The sequence below is a fragment of the Apium graveolens genome, chromosome 2 (assembly GCF_009905375.1).
Source record: "Apium graveolens cultivar Ventura chromosome 2, ASM990537v1, whole genome shotgun sequence".
Lineage (NCBI taxonomy): Eukaryota > Viridiplantae > Streptophyta > Magnoliopsida > Apiales > Apiaceae > Apium > Apium graveolens.
In genome coordinates, this window is record NC_133648.1 from 51940197 (window position 1) to 51948049 (window position 7853).

The 7853-nt window shown below is 33.0% G+C and overlaps 1 long non-coding RNA gene across 1 annotated transcript; it reads right to left on the minus strand.

Moving 5' to 3' along the window:
- Positions 1 to 1698: 1698 nt before the first annotated feature.
- LOC141705936 (uncharacterized) lies at positions 1699 to 6841 on the minus strand. Its single transcript, XR_012568537.1, has 4 exons — positions 6639 to 6841; positions 6433 to 6528; positions 3319 to 3502; positions 1699 to 1998 (listed from the first exon to the last, which is right to left on the minus strand). It is a non-coding gene; the product is annotated as an uncharacterized LOC141705936 (long non-coding RNA).
- Positions 6842 to 7853: the final 1012 nt, after the last annotated feature.

Here is a 7853-nt window from a genome sequence, read left to right on the forward strand (position 1 = left end):
CATACACAAATGCATATGAAGAAATGTCGAACATAGTAACGAAAGGAAAAGGTTTTAGCCTGATTCAGCTTGAAAGATATATAGCAAGCGAAAAGAGTAAAGCAAAAGATTTTTTTCAGGGACATGAAGAAGTCTAGTAGAGTTATCTCTGCATGCAGTGAGCAAAAGAACAATACTTGAACAACGGACTTTAGCCTAAAATACATAAGAAGATATTCACGTCATTTATACCAAGTAAATTACAATTTGCATCCTTTATTTGACTCATTGGCACTTCACCACTCATAGTTTCGGTACATCTCCCGGTCTTTGTTTCCGCTACAATTTGCATCTTTATTCTTACATATCTGTAGTTCTATACTTCATTTTCAACAACTTGGAAACAAGTAACATCGTCCTATGTGTCACTAATAAACCTTAAATGATAACTCATTGCTCTTTATTTCCAGGATTTGGGCAACTCAAAACGTAACCAGTGCAAATTGCCGAAATTTGGTCAAAAGGGTGCAAACTGTAGTGAGGACAAAAGTTAGGAGATATAGTTCATTTCCAGAAATTACCAAACTGAGAACGGACAAAATTAAGGGATGCAAAATGCAATTAGCTGTGCAGCTACATTCCATAGTGTTTGAAACTTGAAAGGGACTATGTTGAATATTTTCCTTGATAAAGGACATAATTGTTAACTACCGCTAATCGTTAACTACCACAGAAGCTAATAGCAATATAATGCACGATTTTCAATCAATAAGAGTGAAGTGTGATGCAATTCTCCTCATGGATGTCTTAAGGATTGTGTTAATAGTGCTAGCAACAAAAAACACATTTGCAACATCCTTTAAGTGGTTATCAGAATTACTAGTAGTGCAGTCACTCAACGTTTGGACCAACTGAAACATTGAACTGTCACCTAGCCATGGATGTTATCAAATTTTATACCTTGCTTATTAATGTTGTATTGCATTACACGACATTCTTAGGTCCCAATAAGAGACGCAGTTGTATTTCAAAATTATTAGAAATAAGTAAAACGATTCATAGATATGTTTACAAGTGGACAACATAAGAACATAAATGTTCCATCAACTTGAGTCTGTTGGATGCTGACCTGTCAATATACTACACGACACGGACATTTAGTGTTTGTGTTTACATTTTGAGTACATGACACGAAACTACACGACCGAGATTTAATGTCGGTGTTGTGTTTATCCTTGGGGTGCACGACAAGGGATGGGTTGCACGATGAAAATTTTATATTTAAATAATAATATTTATGATAAATATATGTACATTTATAACAGATATATGTATATTTATTTGTATAATAATAATAATACATGATCTTTTAATATTGTATGTAAATACGATTTTTATATATACATATATATATATATTAAATTTATTACATTAAAATCTTATATTTTCGTTTATTTATCTATATATATAAATATTCAATTTTACACGAAAACACGACACGAAAACACACAACAAGAAGGTACACGAACACGAAATTGCACTAACTCTAAATGGATCATGCCTGGGCTTAGAACTCAAGTACACGAAAAACGAGTATACGAAACAAAAATACATGACACGAACGAATTGCCTGGTCTAGTTGGATGCAATATCAGTTTACAATTTTTTTCAACCTCAAACAAGGATTTGGAGATGACAGAAACAAAAAAACTAAATAGAATTTACTACCAATTTCATTGCCTCAATAAATGTGCTTGCACCTGAGTTTCTAATGTTGTAGTCATTCACGGAATCTAAAAGTTTACTTTGATTAGATGAGAAAACAAAAGATATGATCCTAGTACAATCACAACTGGCTAATGTCATAAGGTATCAACAAAACAGATATCGCTGACGGTGGATCTCGCATTACTATCTTTAAATGTTACAAAAAAATAATAATAATGAAGGGCTTACTCATTCACTATGTTGAGAAATTCTTTGTCGACCAATATGTATTCAAGACTCAAGAGTGTCCTCCTGCGCCAAAGGAGACAATGAAGAAAACAGAAGAAAAATTAATGAGACTTGTATTTGCACAGAAATAAAGACAATAACTGTAATTTTCTATCTAAGTCGTTCATATAAAATTTAGAGTCCTAACAACTTGGCATCATAACATGACGACTGATGGTTAGCCCTTGTTTCAGATAAGAACTGAAAATTCACTAAAAAAATTCTTTTCGTTTCATTTTTGACAGGTTAATCAACTCAAGTTGGATTGTTAAACCGCTAAATACTGGGCCTCAAGCCTCACGACCAGCCACATGTTGGGCAACAGTTTTGTTGGTGAATCTGGTTACAGATATCTATTTCTTGAAAGAAAAAGTTAACCAAAAAAGAAGACCATTTATTTGATCTTGAAATAGATATCTTTGACAACATCAAATAGATTTTGGTAGTAAAAGGGATGATTTTAAGCAACTCCTTTGTGAGGATTTGTAACCGATCCGAACGGATCAATAACCCGAGTCTCCTAAAACCAACCACAAGCTAAGTTTTAACAAACTCAAACATGTCTGTGCTGCTTGGGTATAATGCGGTGCATATAACCGAAATTACACTCCATATGGTAGATGAAACAAAATGAGGTGAGAACAATATGAAATATGTACTCTCTCCCTTAGCTGCTGAAATTTGTACTGTTTTGCGATTAAATATTGGTAATATGCATTTATTCCTCCATTCCATTCATACAAACACAAACTAGATGTCAATCTCTTCATTCTAGAAACAAATTCTCATTTTTACATCTAGTCATATCTTTCACACGGTAACATAAAATTTTGTACTCTCTTTCTATCCATCGCTTCTAACTTCATTTTTTAAGTCCTACCCCGTCCCTTTCTTTCCGATTAAACAAAGCATAAGTGTCCACTTCATTTCTCGAGTTATCAAATAAATTTAATACGTCATATTATCAAAAATTATAACAGGTGTCATTAAAGGCAACGTTCAGACAAACTATAGAGCCATTCGCGTAGGATCTCAGAATGCCTCTCCAAAAAATGATAATAATATATAAGCGCATCATTTTGTTGACACATATTTCTTCCGATGTGACAAAATTAAGCTACATATGGAGCCCGAGGTGTCAATATACCAAGAATCAGCATGTGCAAGGAATAGTCCTTACTTTCAAACCAAACACTGCTTAAAAAGCAAATTAATCTACAAAATTGCTTGCACGACATATAGAACCACACGTCTTTCAGCATCATAGCCATCATTAACGAATTTCAGTTTTTTGTGTAATTTTAACAATGTTAAAATGGATGCAGATACAAAGGCATAAATTACCTTTTGCCCCCGAATGCAATGTGAATTGTTGTGCAATATGAAGCCCCCAGAAGATGCATGCCTTAATTTCCAAATACTGTCAACCTCACCCTAGCTGACACTTCAGGGGTGATGCGTCAATTCTGCCACATAATCTCCCGTTTCTCTAATATCCGGAAGAGTGACAATACTTTTGTCGATATCCCTGAAATTAGGTATAACAGCAAGGAGATAATTTGAATAAGAATCCTAAATGCAGTAATCAGTATGTGTGCCTGTGTGGTGTTCTGCTACACCTTAAATTAGTACTGTTCTGCTTTCAATCAAATCAATAGTGAAGTTGTGTATCAAATCAATAGCATAATAAACAATATCAAAAATCAATTACTCAAATTAATAATTCCCTTGATTATGCTCTATAGGTTCATATTCATGTTCAAAGATAATCATGGTGCATAGGCAGTAAGAAGGCTACAAAATGTTTCTTTTTGACTAGATAAAATATTATATTTGCAGAGAAAACCAGCTACATTAATAAAAGAAGCATACCCCAGTCATCAATCTATAAAAGGGAAACAAAAACCACGCGGGTCATCAAAAACTATAGTGGACACTTAAGACTAAGTATGCCACCTACAGAATTAACAATAGTAGAGAAGGGTCTTTACAACTCCTGATAATGTTACTAACAACTAGAGTCGAATGACCCAGGCCAGAGTTGTGGATTCCGTGGTTCCTCTCTTTCCAAACATGTGTAATATCCCGTAATTTTTAGACTTAGATTAATAATAGAATAACATGATTAAAATTTGATAAGGATTAAGATCTAAAATTAAATTAGACTAATAGGCCTAAAATTTGGATCGGATTTTAATCTATACTATACTATAATAACCAGAATGGGGTATAATTAGGTGCCTTTTTTTGGTTGGTTCGGTTATCCTCATTTATGACCGTCAGATCTTTTTAATCAAGTGATCAGGGTTTGAACTCCGCCAACAACATATATTTATATTATTAATTATACACTACTAAAACTCCCGGGTCCGAACCGCACCAACAGTAAATATGTTAGGTAACACGTTTTTTTTAATGTTAAGAATACAAAAATAGTACTTAATATATTGTAGAGGTAGGATTCTTACTTTCCTAAATGTAGGTTAAAAGTTCGACTTACTCGTGTGTGCGCGCTTGTTTAACTAAAAAAATAATACTCTTCATATTTAGATAATTCAATATTAGCGTCAAATATGATTTAATCATCGCTAATCATCCAACGACCTGGTTATAAACATTAAATCTATATATTTGATGTATATAAATCATGTATTATTGTTATAAAATTATGTAAGATAAGAATATGTCATCGGATTTTTTTCGAGTTTCGGGTTCAGATCGGGTTTTGGAACGGATTTCGGGTTTCAGGTCGGGTATCGATTCAGTATTTAGATCCAAATCCAAACTCTTTCGGGTCTAAAAATAAGATCCAAATCCAAATTCAAAAAATCGGGTTCGGGTAAATCCATATGGATCGGAAAGGGTCAGGTATCCGTCGGGTCGGGTAAAATTGTCATCCCTACCATAAATCTGGCTTCATGACTGCTTCTACCGACACTATTGACATACAATATGTATAAGAACATATATATCATGAAATTTTATATAACTACCAAATCATTTGCACATAAATATGAGACAAAAAAGGGAAACAAGTCATGCATATTTAGTTACCCCTTGCTTCTCTCTCATCTTACATCTTCATTTCTCTGACTTATTAATTAAAATAAGGTAATTAAACTGCTTCAAGTATCTGACAGTTAGCCACAAACCATAAGAGCTTTTGAAACTCATAACGTAAATTACCAGAAACATTATCACTTTCAAATAACATGCAAAGTAAAGTAATCATGTCAAACTTTGGGGTAAATATGTTTAAAGCTTTAATAAGGTAGGAAATGTTAGCTTTCTACTGGTACTACATAAACATGAGTTTTCTTCCTACAAGGTTGCTTCTTTCTATTCTCAATCTTCAGTTTTGAAGATTAATTTTATAGTTTATTATGGTTTTCCATAGTGATATTGTTTAGTTTTTTTCTTTTCTCTGCTATTATCCATTTAGCCAAAAAAGGCTCTCTAAAAAGGGTTACTCATAGCATAGATACAAGTTGTCATCCACATCCCTGCAACAAGAATGTAGAAGGTAGCATATAAGCATCAAATTGAAATGTCTTCTACCACAAGCCAGCACTCAGCAGGTCTAATCAAATACTTTACCAACATTAACAATCACAAGGTATATATAATATTTGATAAAATAGATGAGGGTTTTTTGACACTATGAGAGTTTGCAAATGTTGGATGCCACATAATATAAAACTCTATCTCCTATATAGTTTGTGCAGATTATATTTATCTAACAACAACAAAAATTCACAAAGCAATTAACCGGTTAACATAGCTCAGGAAAACAAATACTCCCTCCGTCCCCTTTTTGTTGTCACATTTGACTTTTGTGCAGTCAAATTGACCAAAGTTTGACTGAAGTTTTTAATTTAATCTAGTTTAATATATAATTTTCATTTTTTTAAAATCATATAAGGGTGACTTTTAATCTTTGGTAAAAAATTAGTCAATTTGACCTCTAAAAATAGAAATGTTACAACCAAAAAGGGATGGAGGGAGTAGTTGACAATTTGTCGACTAGCCAACATTGTCCAAAGCTAACAAGTATACTAGTGGGAGGATTAGTTGACAATTTGTCGACTAGCCAACAATGTCCAAAGCTAACAAAGAGCAAGACATGCTAAAACATGAGCATGATAAATATATCAAGTCACCTTCCTTCCTTTTAATCTAGAAATTCTTCTCATCCTACCACCTAAAGAACCTTAAGATTTTTAAAAAGTTGGTAAATGGTAAATTATCATGGTAACCGCACCTTCTGATCCAACAGTCTTGACTCTCAACTTCGATGAGGGGATGTATCAGCATATAAGCATAAAACATGATTAAATGTATGTTATACATATTAAGCGTCTACTCAAAAAGACACAAAAAAAGCCCAAACAGGAATAAAAGCAAAATTAACAAAAATCAACAACCCCAACAAAGAGATAGAACTTGAAAATGCATTACTTAGTAGTAGTGACAATTTGGGCAGAAAATTCCTGTAAAACTAGCTTTAACATCCAAAAGCTGCCCTTTCTTTCCCACATCCTCCTTGAATATAATCTGACTCGCCAAACAATAATTATATCAAGAAAACATATACAACTATTTAATGACATAATTTAAATTCTAAAGATTACTAAAATGTTTCAAAGAATGTTTAAAAATCAAACCTTTCGGGTCTTTTTAGCTTTCTTTTGAGCAACAATTACAAAGAGTGAGCCTTTGTCTGAGAAAGTTGCGATTTTTTAGACAAAAACGAAGAACCCCGCGAAAGAGTAGGTGCTGCGAATGCCATTTTATATTAAATAATAAAATTTTATAAAACCTGTGGAGTTGGGATCACTAAAGCGGTGTTGGACTTGTTTCGTGTGAATGTCTAATTCAAATCCCAACTGAACATTTGTTTTGTTTGATTTGGCGTTCATATACGTTCCGTATCGTGTTTCGTTTAATTTAAAATTAAAAATAATTTAATTTATATTTAAATATTTTATTTTTAGTAAGAGAGTCTTAAGTCAATCAGTGATACAAATTCAAGTACATTCAAGTCTTGTAAAATTCAAATTTGAATTTATTTTGTATCTATTTTTTGTAAAAAACAGATTTAAAATATTATTATAAAATATATGTACTCATATAATTATGATAAATATATTTATTTATTTATTTCATATACTTTCATTTCGTGTCGTGTACCTGAGAATAAATCTAAAACCGACATTAAATTTCAGCATGTATTTTCTTCAATTTTGCGATGATAAACAATGATCTTATAGATATGTATGGAAAATGTAGAAGAATGGATATGGCACGTAAGGTGATTGACAGAATGCTAGATAGGAATGTGGTTTTTTGGACTTGTTTAATGTATGGGTTTTTACAGCAAGGTAATGCCAAAGGATCATTGGATGTTTTTAAAGAAATGGGTTCTTCGGAAGTGAATCCGAATGAGTTCACTTTGTCCACGAATGTAAAAGCGTGTGGGATTTTAGAGGTTGTGGATACGGGGATGCAGATTCATGGGTTGTGTTGTAGAAAAGGGTTTGAATGATATCCTGTTATTGGGAACTCTTTGGTAGATATGTATGCAAGGTGTGATAGAATATATGAAGCAGCTCGGGTGTTCGATAAGATGTTGTATAGAAGTTTAATAAGCTGGAATGTTATGATCGCAGGATATGAAATGGCTATCCGTGAAGGATCCCAAAAACATTCTATAAAAAATTTTGGCCCCTGCGTCCGCCCCTGAGCCCAAGTTTATGTTATTCTAAGTTCTAAACTCATATCCATTCATGATTATTACTAAAGGGTCAAAAGCCCATGAGATTTGATTAGCAAAAAATGGGTCAACGCATTCTGACTGTTACAATACTAATCCAGTTATG